This window comes from Vulpes vulpes, chromosome 10 (assembly GCF_048418805.1).
Source record: "Vulpes vulpes isolate BD-2025 chromosome 10, VulVul3, whole genome shotgun sequence".
NCBI classification, from domain to species: Eukaryota; Metazoa; Chordata; class Mammalia; order Carnivora; family Canidae; genus Vulpes; species Vulpes vulpes.
Window position 1 is genome coordinate 48,296,357 of NC_132789.1, and position 19,359 is coordinate 48,315,715.

Genomic DNA, 19,359 nt, shown 5'->3' on the forward strand with positions numbered 1-19,359 from the left:
CTTCTGACTCTAAAGTCTGCATGTGACTCTCCATCTAGTATAGCTTTTGGATTCACAACAGAAATTTACAAGACTTTACTCTAAAGATGCCTCCTCTTTTGGAGGCAGTTATTTAGAAAGATTTTTTTTTAATTTTTATTTATTTATGATAGTCACAGAGAGAGAGAGAGAGGCAGAGACACAGGCAGAGGGAGAAGCAGGCTCCATGCACCGGGAGCCCGACGTGGGATTCGATCCCGGGTCTCCAGGATCGCGCCCTGGGCCAAAGGCAGGCGCCAAACCGCTGTGCCACCCAGGGATCCCAGAAAGATTTTTTTCAATCTTGTAATTGTTATATACTCTTTGAAGAGGGCCATTTATATACATTATTTCACTTACTGTAATTCTCAGGAATATTCATGAAATTTTAGTGTATGATTTACTTTTTTTCTGTGTATCTTTAATCATTTAGTAAAATGTAGATATAAAATAGCATGCTTTTAAATTGTTTACTGACAAACCATTTTATCCTCAAGGTTTGGGGAGAATTGTATATCTGGAGAACACTACATTTTAAACCCTGTCCTTTAAAATTTTTTTTCTTGATTTTACTGCCACTAGGGGGTGCCTGATAATTGAGTCTTTTTTTGTATTTACAATTTCTGAAAAAAGAAAACACTAAGAGCAGAAAATTATGATATGCATGTCTATAATTACATTTAGAATTATTTTACAGTGTGTTTTTCAGAAAATGGAGTATCAAGCTTTCTGAGAATATAAGAACAGTCTTTTTAATCATAACCTTTAGGACAGTTGAAAAATCACTTAAAAACACCTTTTAATAAATCACATTTCACTAATTAATAGGTGAAACAGTACCTCAATGGCAAAACTTTAAACTATAAGTCGTAGTAAAATTAGCAAAGAGAGAAAACATGTTAATTATACGTGTTTCATATTATAAGATTTAGTCTATCAAAGATTTATTGATTACCGATACTGAATACAAATAAGCTCTGTCCTCAAATATTCATTAAAAGTATTAGGCTTTTTCTTAATTTGTCTCTTTATACAAATTTTGTGTAAATATCACTTTTAGTGTTCTGTCTGCCACTCAGGTTGATTCATTCATTAAGCTACTTTTTTCATATGCTGTAAAGGTTGGTGTTCCTCGGAGTCCTGTTCTCAGCAGTCTCTCCTACTGTAACTTCTCCCTTATATCTCCTCTTAGTACTTCATTTTCCAAATATGTATAGATGGGGATCTCTGGGTGGCTCAGCGGTTTGGCACCTGCCTTTTGCCTAGGGCGGGATCCTGGAGACCTGGGATTGAGTCTCACGTCAGGCTCCCTGCATGGAGCCTGCTTCTCCCTCTGCCTGTGTCTCTGCCTCTCTCTCTCTCTCTATCGTAAACAAATATGTATAGATGACACTAATATCTGTTTATCAACCCACATGACCTAGTTGCCAGTGGAGCTTTTCACTGGTGTGTATGTCCATATGTAATTCAAAGTCGTATGTCTAGAAGTGAGAAAATCCTTAGAAATCTGTACTAGGGCCTATATTTTTGGTCACAAGTATACAGTGGTGCAAAATAGTGCAGTGTATTCCACCAGAATGATAATTACTTGAAAGGTCATTGAGTTTGGCATATTAATTGATGACTTTGTTGAGATTATTTTTGGTAGATAAGCATGAGAACCAGATTATAGTAGATGTTAAGGGATATGGGAGAAATGAGGAATTGGAGTTACTGTTATTTCAGAAAAGTTGACTGTGAAGGGAAGAAGTTGAGGAATGAGTAGGGACAAGAGACTGGAGAATTAAAAATATTAGGAGAAAGAGACAGCAGATAGGGAAAATTTGAAAAAGTAAAACAAAAAAAGAGCTATTGGCCAAAAAGGGTACAGTAGTGGCTTAGCTTGAGCCACTGTAACAAAATACCATAGACTGGGTGGCTTAAATCACAGATATTTATTTCTCATAATTCTTGAGGCTGGAAGTTTCAAGATTATTGGTGTTCAATTTGCCAACATATAGAATAACACCCAGTGCTCATCCCATCAAAAGCCCCCCTCAGTGCCCATCACCCAGTCACCCCCACCCCCGCCTACCTCCTCTTCTACCACCCCTAGTTTGTTTCCCAGAGTTAGGAGTCTCTCATGTTCTGTCTCCCTTTCTGATGTTTCCCACTCTTTTTTCCTCCTTTTCCCTTTATTCCCTTTCACTATTTTTTATATTCCCCAAATGAATGAGACCATATAATGTTTGTCCTTCTCTGATTGACTTATTTCACTCAGCATAATACCCTCCAGTTCCATCCACGTCGAAGCAAATGGTGGGTATTTGTCGTTTCTAATGGCTGAGTAATACCATTCCTCCCTCCTCTCTTACCCTAGAGAATTTCCATGATGAAGTCTTACTAAATCTTCATGAAATAGGATAGTCCAATCTTAAATACATTCTTCCCAGAGGGATTGCTGTCTATCTTATGTTATAGTGCTCATAGAATCTTGATACCAAAACCAGAAAAAGATAGTATAAGAAAAAATTATCTCAACTTGTAACCAGAGATAATAAAAATAAGCAAACTTTTCTTTGCCCCCTCTCAGTTTTACCATGTAATGATCTCTTTTTTTCCCTGTCTCTAATCTACCACCTTCAAATGACATCTCCAAATTCAAATGGTGTTACTAAGATTGATTGATTGATTTTAAGATTTTATTTATTTATTCATGAGCGACACAGAGAGAGGCAGAGACACGGGCAGAGGGAGAGGCAGAGACACGGGCAGAGGGAGAAGCAGGTTCCATGCAGGGAGCCCGATGTGGGACTCCATCCCCGGTGTCCAGGATCACACCCTGGGCTGAAGGCAGCGCTAAACCGCTGAGTCACCTGGGCTGCCCTGTTACTAAGATTTAAATGAACCAATAGCTCTTTTTTGCAAAACATGACTTGATTGTGTTTCTACCCTGCTCAAACCCCTCAACTAGCTTTTCATCACACTTAGAATAGAATCCAGGTTCCTTTCTCTGACCTCTAAAGAATTTGCATCATCTTATTCTGACCTTCCTCTTCGTTTCATCTCTTATTACTCTCCTTCTGGTGCATAGCTTGCCAGCCACACTGGCCTACTTGCTTTTCTTTAAAAATTCTAAGTGTGATTCTACTTCAGGGCATTCGCCTATTCCCCTGCCTGGAATCATCTTCCACCAGTAATCAACTCGGTCATTTCTACTAGAGTAGTCCTCTACTCAAATATCATATCCTCAGAGAGGCTTTTCTTGATCCTCCTGTCTAAAATATCCCTCTGTCATACTTTCTTCCTTTATCTTTCTTTATCATTGCAATACATTACATTCATATACATTCAGTATATTCATATTCATATTTCTTGTCCATCTTCCTCATCACAGTGTAAAGCTACAAGAAATCAGGGACTTTTTTGTTGTTGTTGTTCGCTGCTGTATCCTTGGCAGCTAAAAGAGTGCTTAAAACATACTAGGTACTTAGAAATATTTGTAGAATAAATATTGTAAAATGACACATTCCTAAAGATACTTGCCTCTTAAAGACCATAGCTAAGGAGTCAAGTTTTAGTGGTGGGATATGAAGCATCATGCAGAACAGAGATTACATATTTAGGGAACAGATCTTAAAAATGTCTCATAAATGTTATGAACTAGACAATCTTCACTTCTTGGCATGAGGTTAGCCTTATTTTTGTCCGATGTTCCTCATGGTTTTTCTCATCAAAATATGGAATAATGGAATTAACTCTGGCTTAATAGAACACATAGGCTAGTCATTCTGTATTTGCCCTACTCTGGCTTTTTGGTGTCAGACAACATTTTTCCTCTCTGAGACTAGTTTCCTTAGTATTATTTCTGGTTGGCTGTCTTCTTCAGCCAGATCTTGAGCTGTGAAAAGCAAGAACATTCTTTTTTTTTTTTTTTTTTTTAAAGATTTTATTTATTCATAAGAGATACACAGAGAGAGGCAGAGATACAGGCAGAGGGAGAAGCAAGCTCCTTGCAGGGAGCTTGGGACTCGATCCCAGGACCAGGATCATGCCCTTAGCCAAAGGCAGACGCTCAACTGCTGAGCCACTTAGGTATCCCTAGCAAGAACATTATTAATGAGTATCCCCCTCAGCTCATGAAGTAACATGTATGTACAAGGCCTTTTTTTATTTTTAATATTTTTATTTATTTAATCATGAGAAACACAGAGAGAGGCAGAGAGAGAGAGGCAGAGACAGGAGAAACAGGCTCCATGCAAGGAGCCCAGTATGGGACTCAATCCCAGGACTCCAGGATCACGCCCTGAACCGAAGACAGACGCTCAACCTCTGAGACCACCAGGAGTCCCATAAAAGGCCCTTAACAACAAGTCCTTGTTGTAAAGAATATGAAAAGTTTCATGACTAATTGAGGAATGTGATTTTTGCTCCATGCATCCATAGTCTCTCCATTGGTTGCTGGTTGTTTTGCTAACTGTTAAATTCATCATAAAATATTTTTCAGATAAATTGAGAGTCCACCTATCATGTTATTCCTGCAGGATATCAGTTATTCACTTATTTACCAGATGTCAATTGAGTACTGTCTTACAGTGTGTTAAGTTATTGTTCTAGGGATTGTACTAGGGATACAATGAGAAACAAGGTGACACAGTACCTGCTTTCATGGGGTTTACAATATAGTATATGTAGAGGTGGGGCGACAGGCAACAAATTATTTAAAAAATAAGAAAAAATATAAGGTGGTAATAAATGCTTTCTAGAAAACTGAAATAGAGTGACATGATAAGAATTGGGTGGTGACTGTAGGTTGTAAGCCTTTTTGAAGATGTGCTGTTTAAGCTGAAATGTGAATGGTTGAGAAGCCATTCAAGTGAAGAGCAGAAGAAAAAGTATTGTAGGTAAGGGAAATAGTGTTGAAGCTTCTGGTCATTAATAAATATAATTGGAGAAGGTTGTATATTTTTGAATTTGGTCTTACTAGTGATCACTTGCTAGAAAAGGTCTTAGAGGATGTCTTGGTAATAAGATAGTCTTTTCAGCTTGCTTTGATCTTGTTCTAATAAGTGATGAAAATGTCTACCAGTTTAGTTATATGAATTTTCTTCATTTTATGGAAAGGTGACAGAACAAGGTATCCCTTATATAGTTGTCCCTTTTACAATTAGTAATTGAGTCTTGCTATTGAACTTTGACCTTTTATACTGGGAGGATGGCTCCAGTTAATATTTTAATGACTTCTGTGAATGTGTTTTGAGCTCTGGTCATGCATTCAAGCATATGGTCTTCTTGTGTTTGAGTCATGAAGTTGCTGTTAACTATATTTTTGAATTAATTGCTATTGTATAAGCAAGGGTAAGTCCAGGGTGCTAATTTGGACTCTTGTGAGTTGAATATACTACTGGTGTTAATATATATGGCTCACTTTTTTTTTTTTATCCTTGGAGAAACCATTGGTGGGAAAGCTGGTGATGGTAGTCTTGAATTAAGCAGGAGTAGGGTATTATATTTTCCATTGGGTGCTGTGGAAGGAACTAAGGAGTAATGAGTCAAGATGTCTGAGTTGTAGCCCCAGCTGTGTCACAGAATCACCATAAGACCATAGATAGACAGGTCGCTCCTCTGCTTGGGCTTCAGATACTACCAGAAAATAGAGATTCTTCTAGATTCTTAGGCATCTGTGGTGCCACTCATTCTTCCTTTCCTCTAGGGTTCTAATCAGTGGACTATACTCATAAAAATTAGTATTTAAATTAGAAAACAAAACTGCTTTAATGGCCAGACAAGCATCCAATAGAACATGTGGTTTAGACTTGAATCCTGGGTAGAGTCTTTTACCTTTCACTGCAAATCTAAATCTTAGGACCCAGGTACTCAGGTAGCCTATAGAAAAAGTTATGACTGGGTCTTCAGAACCTGATAGCCTGGTACAGTAGGCCTTGCATCACCAACTCAGTCACAGTAGGAATGAATGACAAGCTTTGTTCAGATGTATCTACCACAGAGGATAAGAAGTGGGAGGGAATTCAGTGCACTAGGCTGTAAAAAGTGAAAGAGAAGCTGGTTTTTAGTCTCTGCCTTCTGTGAAGTGTAACCTAGTACAGTGTGACCTTGTGAATAATTGCAATAGTCTCTTGTCTTTTCTCTGGGAGAAACAAGTTTAGATTAGGGGGAAATGCTGTAAATTTTCTTACTAAGACATCCTTTGTGTGAAGAAGTGGCATGGGCAGAAGTAGTATACTCCTTATGTGCATAGGCAGAAGTTTGAAGAAAAGCATATGAAACATTCTTCTCAGGATCCTTGACGTCTCTAACTCCACATTTGATATGTGCTTCACCATACCCATTAGGCATGGTATGATAAGGGAAAGATTGAAGTATTCCTCTTCTGTCTCTAGCTCCTTGTAACCATCCAGCAGTTGTGGTAATAAGTATCCACCTGTGCTCCTAGCCTTGGTTCTAGTTAAGAGGTGTATTGATACTCATGTAAACATCATATACCTTTTTCTTTCTCTCTCTTTTTAAAAAAGATTTATTTATTTATGATAGAGAGACAGAGAGAGAGAGGCAGAGACACAGGCAGAGGAAGAAGCAGGCTCCATGCCAGGAGCCCGACGTGGCACTCGATCCCAGGACTCCAGGATCGCACTCTGGGCCAAAAGCAGGTGTCAAACCACTGAGCCACCCAGGGATCCCCCTTTTTTCTTTCTCATTCCAGTCTTTCCCACCCAGTACCGAGACCTTCCTAGACACTCATGTACCTCCATTACCCAAAGTAAGAAAGATAATTTGTGGGATTCAATTATTTGAAGGAAATTCTGAAAATGCCTCCAAATAACTCTCATCCTACTTCTATTTCCCCAACACCTAACAATCTGCACAGTTTTACTTCTTGTAATGTTTCTCACTCTTGGGATGTATCCTACTATTTCCGTTTTTGGTATATTTCCTTAGTACAAGAAGAGTCACATCTATAAGAGCTCTGACTTAGAATGAGAGGAAAGCTCAAGAATATCCTCTTTGGAAGGAGCTAAAGCAATCATCTAATCCAGTCCCATTTTATGATTGGAAGAACTAAGGTACAGAAAGGAGAACTTAAATAGTCTAGGCCTTGGCTTCTTTACCCAGAATATTCAGGTTGATAATTTTGGCCTACTAGGGCTTTGGAGAGAAGTAATGTGATTAAATAAGAGCACATGTGAGCATTGGGCAGGTCACAGGGCTAGTTAATGGATGAGCCAGGACTTGGCTGTCATAGAATTCTTAACTCCAAAACATTCTTTATAGTGCTTCTGAACACTGTTCAAAAGGTTAGAGAGAATATGATCCTCAACATAGAGTCTCATTTCAACCTAATTCACATGTAAAGTAGACATTCAAAAAATCCTTTAAATGGATAAGACAAAGTGATGCAGCTCTTTTAGGAAGAGACAAACAGCTTTCAATGGGGGAGTTTTTGGCTAAATATTTTTATTTTCAAACTAGGAAAAAGAAACACAATAGAGTTTAACTTTTAAATAATTTGCTGAGAGATGTCATTTGAAATGGTGTTCTAGGAATGTGTTATCTATCTATCTATCTATCTATCTATCTATCTATCTATCTATCTCTTTATCTCTCTATCTCTCTATCTATCTATTTATAGATTTTATTTCTTCATTTAAGAGAGCACTCTAGAGAGCACCAGCAGAAGGAAGGGCAGAGGGAGAAACTGTCTTCTGAGCAGTCTGCCTTCTGAGGGGGAGCCAGATGAGTGGGGCTTGATCCCAGGACTATGGGTCATGACCTGAGCTGAAGGCAGATGTTTAAGTGACTGAGCCAGCTGGGTGCCCCTGAGTATGTCTTCATCATGGTGGCTTTTTATTGATCAGCATTCATGAGATTTTAGCAGTGTAGTGGAGAGAGAGAGACTTTAAATGGCCTATATGTGACAGTTTTCTGAAAACTTCATGTATGTAAGTAAATGTTCTGAATGAGTCAATTAATTTTTTCTTCCAAAATGTTTTACAAAATAACTTTTTTGTTGTTGTTTTTACAAAGGATAGTTACCTGTGAAAATATTTTACTAGTATTGTAATCATTATAATTGATATCTATTTGATATATCTTTTTAAAAAAAATTTTTTTTTATTATTTATTTATGATAGTCATACAGAGAGAGAGAGAGAGAGGCAGAGACACAGGCAGAGGGAGAAGCAGGCTCCATGCACTGGGAGCCCGACGTGGGATTCGATCCCGGGTCTCCAGGATCGCGCCCTGGGCCAAAGGCAGGCGCCAAACCGCTCCGCCACCCAGGGATCCCTTTTTTTTTTTTTTAATTCATGAGAGACACACAGAGAGAGAGGCAGAGATATATGCAGAGGGAGAAGCGGGCTCCCTATGGGGAGCCCAATGCGGGATTCCATCCTAGGACCCTGGGATCACAACCTAAGCCAAAGGCAGATGCTCAATTACTGAGCCATCCAGGTGCTGCTTGATATATCATTCTTTAAAGTAACTCATCATTTTTCGAGAATAAATGAACGTCAGCAGTGTTTCTGGCACATTATTGTGACAACTGTTCAAGTTGAATTTAATTCTAGCAAGTATCATTATTAGAGTTTATAAAAGTAAAATTAGGAAATATAGGTTTGTAAATGTTTCTTAATAAGGGGTTACTGAAAAGTGGCTCATTTTAAGAAGAGGATATTTCCCTGAAGTTATGCATCCTGAATGAAAGAAGAAACTTGTCTCCAATTAAAGCATTGATGGAGTTCACAACACATCTAATTGGATTGATGTACCAAACCCATTTATACAGTTTACTGCCTATTGATAGGTTGGTGACTACTGAGATTAGCTTGTTAACATCACACTTTGAAAAGGAATTGCAGGTATTCTCTATAGTTGATTTAATGAAGAGTCAGAGTCTTGGTCACTAATTCATGAAACAAAAATCAATACATCTGTAAACATAATTTTTTTTGCTTTTTTCCATTTTGTCTACATGGATAGAATTATGTTTTGACAGTTTTGCTATAAACTACTTGATAGATCACAATATATCACTATCACCACTAATTACCACATTTTGATTAATCTTATATACTTTGGTTAATACAGTTTGCTGTATCCAGTATATCACTATATTGATAAACAGTAATTATAGACATAAAGACACCTGAACTTGAAATTATCGTGAAAAATGTTATTAAGAATTATGTGAAACCAAATGTTTGTTTATCTAGACATATTTAATTGCCAGCAAAAAAAGCAATTAAAAGTAGCTGCAGAGTAAGAGGCCAGCCTTCGTTAAACGTGGTTTTAAGATTGTTACAGAACTTGTGGTGATGATAACATGGTGTGTCTTGGAGGATGTTAACAACTGTAGCAGAGTGTTAATTAAGAATGATGTAATCTGTAGCTCAGAGTTATTAGTATCATGTTAGTTTAGCTGGACAGGAGCAAAGCCTAGCTTCAGTTACGATGAGGGCTCAAGTTGTATTTATAGTTGAAAGATTAACATTTTATTTTTATGGTGTTCCTGAGATAATTTAAAAATCCTGAATGAAATACAGTCAAATGTAAACATCAAGTCCCTAACTCATTTACATATGTGCCAGATTTCCAAACTGATTGCTATTTGAACCTAATCTGTCATTGCTGGCTGCATTAGCTACAACAAACATTACATTTACATATTGATTTCTTATTTTGTTTTAGTGTAAATAATCCATAATTATAGTAAATTTGGTCTTTTGTTGACAAGAGCTCATATGACTCTTTAAGTTTAGAATGGAAATTTAAATTGCCATGTGTGATGCTTTTTAATTTAAAATCTTGATATATCTGAAAGGATGAAAAGATCATTGTAGGTTATAAAATATTCCCAGAAACAAAAAAGAGACCTTTTGGAAAGATATAAAATATTAGTGGAAAATGCAATAGCATATTCCAAGATTATTATTTACATTTTTCTAATAAAAACTCACAGTAATTTGAAAGAAATTACTGTTTTTGTTTCAAATTCAGGTCATATTTTAAGAAATAAAATCTACTGGAAATGAACCCCTTAAGCCTATTATTTTACAATGATATTTTTGTTTTAAATATCTATTATAAGAAAAGAAATAGCATACATAGCAGGAATGAAGCAGGAGATATTTTTGATACCTGTATTGGTGTGTATGTAAGTACATACACAACATTGATTTGAGAAGTTTGATTTCACTGTCAACAAACCATGTGTCACTGGACATATAGTATTATTAACTAGCAGTGGCAACAAATCCATGGTTTCCATTTACATTGATTAAAAAAACATGTTGTATTTTTGAAATTAAGAATATGGGACCCAGGGATGGCTGGGTAGCTCAGTTGGTTAAGCATCTGCCATCCCCTTGGGTCATGATCCTGCTGTTTTGGGATTGAGCACCTTGTTGGATTCCCTGCTCAGCAGGGAGCCTGCTTTTCCTTCTGCACTCCCCCCACCCCCACTCATGTTGTCTCTCCCTATCTCAAATAAATTTTAAAAATCTTAAAAAAAAATTGGGACCCATTTAATTTTAAGAATGGTAACTATCAGATTGTTCAAGTATATTTTTATGGTCTATATTTTTATAGAGATAATTTACATACAATAAGTGCACAGTTGTTTTTTACAAATTTATTTACAATTAAAAAAATTTTATTTGAGTGTAGTTGATACACGATGTTACATTAGTTTCAGGGTGTGCAGTATAGTGATTCCATAAGTTTATACATTATGTTTTGCTCCCCTGAAGTGTAGCTACAATCTGTCACCATACAATGCTATTATAATATCAATGACTATGTTCCTTACACTGTTCTTTTTATTTCTGTTTTTCATTACATAACTGGATGCCTGTATCTCTTACTCCCTTTAACCCATTTTGCCCATACCCCAACCAAAAATGCATATTTCTTGTTTCTCCCAGTTATATGAGTTTTGACAAAAGCATGTTGTTTTCTACCATGGATTTTAATGAGTGAGATTTTAATTTGGAGATATATATGTATAATACACACATATATATACAAAATTTGGGTATATCATATCCATTATATATTATATATAAATATTAATATGATTTAATATAAATATTAAAATTTGGGTATATCATCCACTTATATATCATATAAATGTTAAAATTAATATATCAAAAATATACATATTAAAATATAAAATATTATATATATGGTTCATATCCATGTAGAAGCTTGTGTTCAATTGATAGCAGCTGTTTACATGCTACTATGAATGCAGAAACTCTAAAAAGCCCTTACATTAGTCAGCTTAGGCTGCTATAACAAAATACCATAGACTGGGTGGCTTAAACAACAGATATTTATTTCTCACAGTTCTGAGGCTGGGAAGTTCAAGATCAAGGTACTGGCAGATTTGGTTCCTGGAGAGAGCTTACAGGTGGTTGCCTTCTTGCTGTGTCCTCATTTGGCAGAGAGAGAAAAAGCTCTTATCTCTCTTGCTTTAAGGACACTAATTACATTACGGGCCCCACCCTCATGATTTTTCTAAACTTACTTTCCAAAGGCCCTACCTGCAAATACCATCACAGTGGGGATAGGGCTTTTGGTTTGTGAATTTAGTGGAAGTGGGGTGTGGGGGAGGAAGGGTGGGACACAGACATTCAGGGCATAAGATTCCTGAAACCTCAGTCTGAATTTGTTGTGCTTCCTAGTTTCGTTGTTTAATCTTGATGAATTTATACTATAAACAGTGTTTCCCTTAGAACTGGTAACTATTTTAATAGTTAGGCTATGGTGTAGCCTGGCCAAATCTTTTGCTAGCCTAAGAATTTAAGAGAGGATTCTTGATTCAAGGAATTGCTGGAAAGGAAATCCTTAAATTACTATTATTTTCAAAAAAAAAATTACTATTATTCTTGATGCAAGATTCTTTGCCTACTTTTGTGCTACCCTATGAAATGGGCCTGCTATTTGGCAGGAAGAAAGCCATTCCTCATTTTAATCAGGAATTAACAATAGGTATATAGCTACATGATGCTCAAAAGATTGTTTCACTACCATAATGCAGCTTTAAGTTAACCTTGAAAAGTCACTGCATCATACATATTAAATAGCCATGTGCTTTCTGCATAAGTGGATCACTAAAGTACTCTCTCAGTGTGAAATAAACTCAAGACTGAGTTAGACTGTTATACTTCATTATTTCAAAATGTTACTTTTATCAATACCTAATCACAAGTCACTAGTCTAAAATCACAAAGGCTTTTTATGTTTGCATGTAGCTTCAGGGCGCCTGGGTGGCTCAGTGGTTGAATGTCTGCCTCTGGCTCAGGTCATGATCCCAGGATCTTGGGATTGATTCTCACATCAGGCACCCCTCAGGAAGCCTGCTTCTCTCTCTGCCTATGTCTCTGCCTGTCTCTCTGTGTGTCTCTCATGAATAAATAAATAAATCTTAAAATAAAATGTGGCTTCAAATTTATTTACTGGGGCCTTTGTGTTAAAATTTGCTATATGTTATTTTCCCCTTATAAAAAAAAACTGGAGAGTAATATAAAAATATGTTAAACCAACCCAGTGAATTAAAATGAAATTGACACTTATTAGAACACAGGTATTTTATAGATGGCTTCTCTATCTGATAAATGTTCATAGTTAAATTGGAATAGAATCTTCCCAGGCAGAGGTGGACATTCTGCTAATGAAAGGTCACTAGAAGTGTAAGACTTGTGGACAAAAAAGAAAGCAGAGAAAAGATGTTCTACTGGAACTGTTTCTAGAATTGCATTGGCGACTTCAATATTAATGCTTCGTTATAATACTGAGAATTTTGAGTGGCCAGCCAGCTGGCCTGCCTGCCTGCTTCCTTGCTATAGTTCCTGCTCTTGTATCCTCCCCACCAATTTTAAGTATCTTATTTATTTATTTAGAGGGAGAGAATGTGAGTGAGGGGAAGGACAGAGGGATAGGGAAAGAGAGAATCCCAAGCAGATTCTGTGCTGAGTGTGGAGCCTGATGTGGGGCTTGATCCTGCAACCCCAAGACCATGACCTGACCCTAAATCAAGACTCAGAAGTTCAACTGACTGAACCACCCAGGCATTTGCCCCACACCCCCCTCCGCCCCCTGCAACCAAGACTCCCCTTCTGCCTACCAATTTTGAAATGAAGAAGCTGGCTAGGGGAATTATGAGATGGTATATATGAAAATATCATGCACTTTGTCTACTAATTGCTTAAAAATGTTAATGTTCATTGTAATACACTGTATTGTATTTTTTTTTTGCAAATAGCCACTAGCTTTTTTTTTTTTTTAAGATTTTATTTATTTATTCATGAGAGAGACAGATTGAGAGAGACGCAGAGACACAGGCAGAGGGAGAAGCAGGCTCCATGCAGGGAGCCCGACGTGGGACTTGATCCCGGGTCTCCAGGATCACGCCCTGGGCTGAAGGCGGCGCTAAACCGCTGAGCCACCCGGGCTGCCCAAATAGCCACTAGCTTAAAGCTTGGAACAGTGTATGTGATTCTTATTATGGTTTAAACATTAATTTCACTCTGAGTTTGAAGGTAGAGTAATGGTAAGTTTTAAGAGCCTTTGTCTGTTTATAGAAACAAAATCATCTTCTTGTTGGTAAATGCAAATATTTTTAACCGAAAGGAAAATCATGATGAATAAAAAATTTAAAACTTTACAATGAGAATAGATGTTCTATTGAAACCATTTCTTGCTTTGGGTGAAAATTCAAATTGTTTTCCAGAAGGTCGTACATTTGCCTATACCTATCCTTCTACCTCTAATTGAAGAGAAAACATACTATTAAAAAAATCATTTCATGTTATTTGTCACCTACCCACTTTGGTTGGCAGTCATCCTCAGAGCCACTCTAAAGGTCAAAAGTTGAAGTAGCATGAATGACTTTGCATTTTGAAGGTAAAAGAGAGGCTGCTTGAAGGTGAATTAACTGAGGCTAACTATCCTAATCAACCATTAGAAGACACTTAGAAAATTGCTCCTAGGTGCAACAGCTAAGGTGAGGACTCACTTCATTCTGCTGTTATAGCTAGAATCAGTTGCCTAGATAATATTTTAGCAATAAAGCCTTTGCAAATTCTGCCAATCACCACAGTAAATTCTTTACAGCTTTTAGCCCTATTTCAATCCCCACCTCCCCAAACCCTTTGAGAAAACCAAGAAACAAAACTTGCTGAGTTCACATGCCAGCCTCTGTGGGAAGCCACTGTGGTTAAATTTAGGAATTCTTCTTCTTTATTTCCTTAGCACCTTAGGAGAAGTGGTTATTAGAGTTCTTAGCAAACAGTATTAAAGATGAGTTGTAAGTTTGTCTGGCAATCTCTCAATAAATTCAGTGAAGGCAGAACTGTGATTTTACTGGGTTCCCTTCCCCAGGACTTGGAGGACAAATCTTGAGTTAGACCTGGATCACTTTTACTTATTTTGTGTATTTTGTGTGTGTCATTAGGCAAGTAGAGTAACATCAGTTTTCTCTTCCATAAAATGAAGAATGATAATCCTAACTTCATAAAGTTGATGTGAAGTTCTTAATGCCTGATATGTAGTAGAACTCATTAAGGGCTAGTCATCATTGTTAATTGCTAAGTGAATGAGTCAGGCTGGAGTCTGAGGTCACGGGTAGTACCCTCAGCTTACTCTTCCAGATGAACAATTCTCACAAGGAGCATGACTATACTATATCAATCCCAAGCAAGACCTGTATAAAAAAGAACACTGTGAGTGAGTCTGGATAATATTAGGCATTACATACAATTGTGTTCAGTGCATCAAAAAAGTTTTATTCTTTATGAACTCTTGTGGAGGAATGGAATTAAAACATGAAAAATTACTGCCACAGAATCACCCATAGATCCTTTTATTAATGTTTCATTATCATTGTAAGATTTTAAAGCATGGGTACCCCTCAAAAGTATTCTGTTTCCAGTAAGTTCTATGAGAAGCCATCGTAAAACTAACATGCAATGCAAATTCCCACTTGGCTTTCTAAAATTTAGTATTCATAGTTCTATGAAGGATTATTATCCTTTTCCTGAAGAGGAAACTGAGAATTTACAGTAAATTCTGTAATGTACCTGAGCTGAAATCAAGAGTTAACCAGCTGGGCCACCCAGATGCCCCAAAAGTGATGTTCTTCCAAAGTAGTCTGACAGTTAATACTGCTCCTGGCAAACCTTTTTGCAAAGTTATTGCACAAGTCTGCCAGTCAAAATCAGAAACATATCTAAGCAATTGTGTAAAGGCAAGCACTAAAAGTATTAATGATGTATGTAGATTCACATGTAAAGATAAAGGAGGATCTATATAATAATCAAGACTTCCAGAATTCTGAGCCTTGCATTTCAAGCCCCCATACTGGTGGTCTTTAAATTTTTAAAGTTTTCTTTTCTTTTTTTTTTTTAAGTTTTCTTTTTTACAAACCTTTCTTCACATCTTCTTATACTTCTTCCTCATTGCTTTCTACACTTTTCTCTATATTCTCTGGTCTCCATCTCTGCTCAAATTGGTCTGTGCCTGAAATCATTCTGCATATCTACTTGTTAAATTACTGTCCATTCTTCATATTACTTCAAAGTTCTGTTTCTTCACAGTCCTCAGGTGTTTTTTAAATTCTGAATAGTCTATCTTGACTGTTGCAAGTAATAGAATCAAATAATTATAGAAAGAATTAATTGTGAACTCTTCATCTTTGTATCTCCAAAGCAGCTTAGCCATTTTGGGAGGTAGGATACTGATGTATAAAGAACATGGAATTAAAGATAGTTTAGAAACTGGATTTCATCTTTTTGTAGCTGCGTGACCTTGGGCAATTACATAACTTTTCTGATCCACATTTTGTGAATAAAGTGGCACTTCACAGACTCAAAAAATGAGAATTAGTAGTTCCATATATATGCAGTTCAGAACATGCAAAACTATTCTTTTTTTTTTTTTTTGCAAAACTATTCTATAACTGTTTATAGGATTCAGTTATATCACTTTTTAATATGCTAGTTGCCAAGGGAAATACTGATGAGTAATAAGGTATTTATCCTCAAAAGGCTAATAGTCTTGAATTAAGGACTTCTACACATGAAACAAAGCAAACTGTACAGAATATACTATAACTAAGTATTAAATGAATTATATGATAGAGAAATTCAGAGAAGAGAGAGTCTAAAATAAATAAAAATGGTAGACCATGAGGTGGCCTGAAAGCTGTGTAGTATTGGTGGGGTAGCTGTGGAAGAGGATGAGAACAACATGAACAGAAATTGAATTGAGTATGATGTGATGTTTCTGTCATGAGAAGTTAGCCAAGCTCTAGAGCAAAAGTCAAATTTTAGAGTATAGTTGGGAAGTAGGTCTACCTGTGAAAGGCCTTGAAACTCCAAGTAGGCTTTCTGTTACTTGCCGCTTTGACCCCAAATTAACTTAATATACAGATATTGAACATTGACCCAACCTACTATTTGAGCCTCATTACACTCTTCTCATACACCCTTCATTGCAGTCATAATGAACTTTTCACAATTTCCTGAAAATGTGATTTTTCTGACCTTACTGCACTTGATGTCTCAACATCACTTGACATAATTGCTCATGCCCTCCTAATTGAAACAATTACTGCAGTCTAGTTACTAGACTTTCTTGATCTTTCTCTTAACTCACTGACCATTTATCATTCTCCTTTGCTCTGACTCCTCTGCTTGATTTCAAATGATTGGAATGTGTAGGGCTCCATCCCGGCCTCTCTCCTTTTCTCTAAGCAATGTATTTCTCTAGGTTATTTCTTTTGCCCACAAAATCTAAATACGGTCTGTGTGCTATGAATTCTGCTGTAAGCTGGCTTCGTTGACCATCACCTGTGTACAACTGTACGTGAGATCTCTTTTTAGATGTCTAATAGGCATCTTAAACTTAATATATCCAAAACCTCACTCTTAGTTTCCCCACCCAACCTGTTCTTTTTTTTTTTTTTTTAATTTTTATTTTATTTTATTATTTATGATAGTCACAGAGAGAGAGAGAGAGAGAGAGAGAGAGAGGCAGAGGCAGAGACATAGGCAGAGGGAGAAGCAGGCTCCATGCACCGGGAGCCCGACGTGGGATTCGATCCTGGGTCTCCAGGATCGTGCCCTGGGCCAAAGGCAGGCGCTAAACCACTGCGCCACCTAGGGATCCCCCCACCCAACCTGTTCTTACCCCAGTTTTCCTTGTTAAATATAATTCCCTCCTTCCATTTGCTTAGACCAGAAACTTGGGATTATGTTTTGTCTCATTTCATTAGTAATTTGTCTGGCTTCTACCTCTAAAAGACATCTGAACCTGACAGCTCTTCACCCTCTTTGCCCCTAGTAGTTCAAGTCACCACTTCTTGTTGGGACTAGCCTCCTAAGTCTCCTAACTCTCCCTGCCTTTACATTTTATTCACCATAGCCCAGGCAGCCAGAATAATATTGTATACATGTAAACGTAAGTCAGTTCTTAACTATTTCCCTGCGTAAAACCTCCAGTGATTTTCCCTTGCAATTACTATAAATATCAAGTTCTTTACTACGGTCTGTAAGGACCTACATGATCAGACTGCTGCTGTCTCTTTCTTATCATACCAGCCTCAACTTAAATGGCACTTCCTCAGAGATGCCTTCCCTAACTATTCTGTTGAAAATAATTCCCTTCATCCTGTCCCTCTGTTACTTTTTAATTGTAATCTGTTTTATTTCCTTCACAGCACTTAGTATTCTCTAAAAAACATTTATTTGGTTATTTTCTGTCTCCTTTAGTGGAATGTAAATTACATGAAAGCAGGGATCATGTTTTTCTTGTTCACTACTGTATCCCTGGCAGTTAGAACATAGATAGGTGCTCAATAAATACATGTCAACTGAGTGAATGAATGTCCTGTGTTGTTCTACTTGCTATTTCCTTGTCTAAAAAGTGCAACCCTTCTCTCTTTCCCAAATGAAGCAAAAATTTCACGCCTTACAAATGACAAACACAAAGGTCCTACTTATCCTTTATATTTCAACTTATATCTTTCTTCTCCTCTGAAGCTTTCCCTAACCATTTCCCTCTTTCACTGAGACAGAGTTAAGTGCTTCCTTCTCAGTTTTCATTATCTTTTAACCCCCACCCAACCTGTTCCTACCTATTTTTTCTTTTTGTACCTATTACATTTTACTCTGGCTATTTATGTATCTGTCTACCCTTCTTAGACTGAGAAGTTTTTAATGGACAGAATCTATGCATTTATTTGGGTTGGTTTCTTTCGCACATGGAATAATGCAGACATTGACTTAATGTGATAACTACATGAATCAAAATCAAAATCTTAATCCCCTAGTAGTTTTCCAGAAAGCAGTATTGCTTGTGAAATACAAAGATGAATAAGACTTTTTCTGGAAATTTACAATTTATTCATTGTTCAATAAATATTTACTCTGTGACAGGCATTATGCTTAAGTGCTAAGGATACAGTGACAAAGAATCCTACTTAAACTCTTTTAATTCGGTATCATTTCCTTTGATTTTGATCAATAATATTTCATGCTATGTATTGCTGTTTCCTAGGTATTTTTAGTCTGTAATTAATCTAGGAACTCCATAGGAGACAACGGGACAGACAGATTAACTGCCTAATCCTAATCTTATGTATGTTTATCACATGGTTACAGAATAGCAAAGGAGGAGTAACGGAGGCTAGAACTGTATACCATACTGAAATTGTTTTCCAAATTCCATAAGCATGGCACAATTATACTCAAGCCTTCCAGTATAGATTATTCATACAGAACAGAGGCAGATTTTTATTTTCAGTGTTGATAATGCTTAAACAAATTAATATTGTCATAAACAAATAGAACTATGGCTTAGGTTTCTTAGTTTATGTGCTTAATTTCATTTACTCTTCATGGTTCTGATACCTTTCTAACATTTTTTGGTTAATGTTGCTCTTAATTCCCCAGTTTCTAAATTCTGTGTATTTCTGATTCCTAAGTGAAAGCACAGACATTTTGAAGTAATTTTGATATAGCAATTAAAGTTCAGTAGATGTCAGTATCTTCTGAATTTTTACTAAAACCATATTTCTAATCTAATACAACATTCATGAGTTTTATATTTCTGTTCTTCTAAAACCGTTTCACTTGGATTTGAACTAGAGCCTTTGAATATGCATCTTAGTAACATATATGGAATTTTATATAATTGAAAAATTTGATTCTCTTGGAGGAAATACTTAGACAATAGCATATATCTTCTAGAAAATTCTTATGTTGCAAAATGTTTAGAATTGAAGTTTAAAAACACCTTGGTAGAGAAAGAGTTAACAGATTAGCTCCCCTTGGTTGCTCTCAG

The 19,359-nt window shown here is 36.7% G+C and overlaps 1 protein-coding gene across 5 annotated transcripts in view; it reads left to right on the top strand.

Moving 5' to 3' along the window:
* Positions 1 to 19,359, top strand: part of FAF1 (Fas associated factor 1) — a 461,294-nt gene that overhangs the window by 198,452 nt on the left and 243,483 nt on the right. The window lies entirely within an intron of this gene.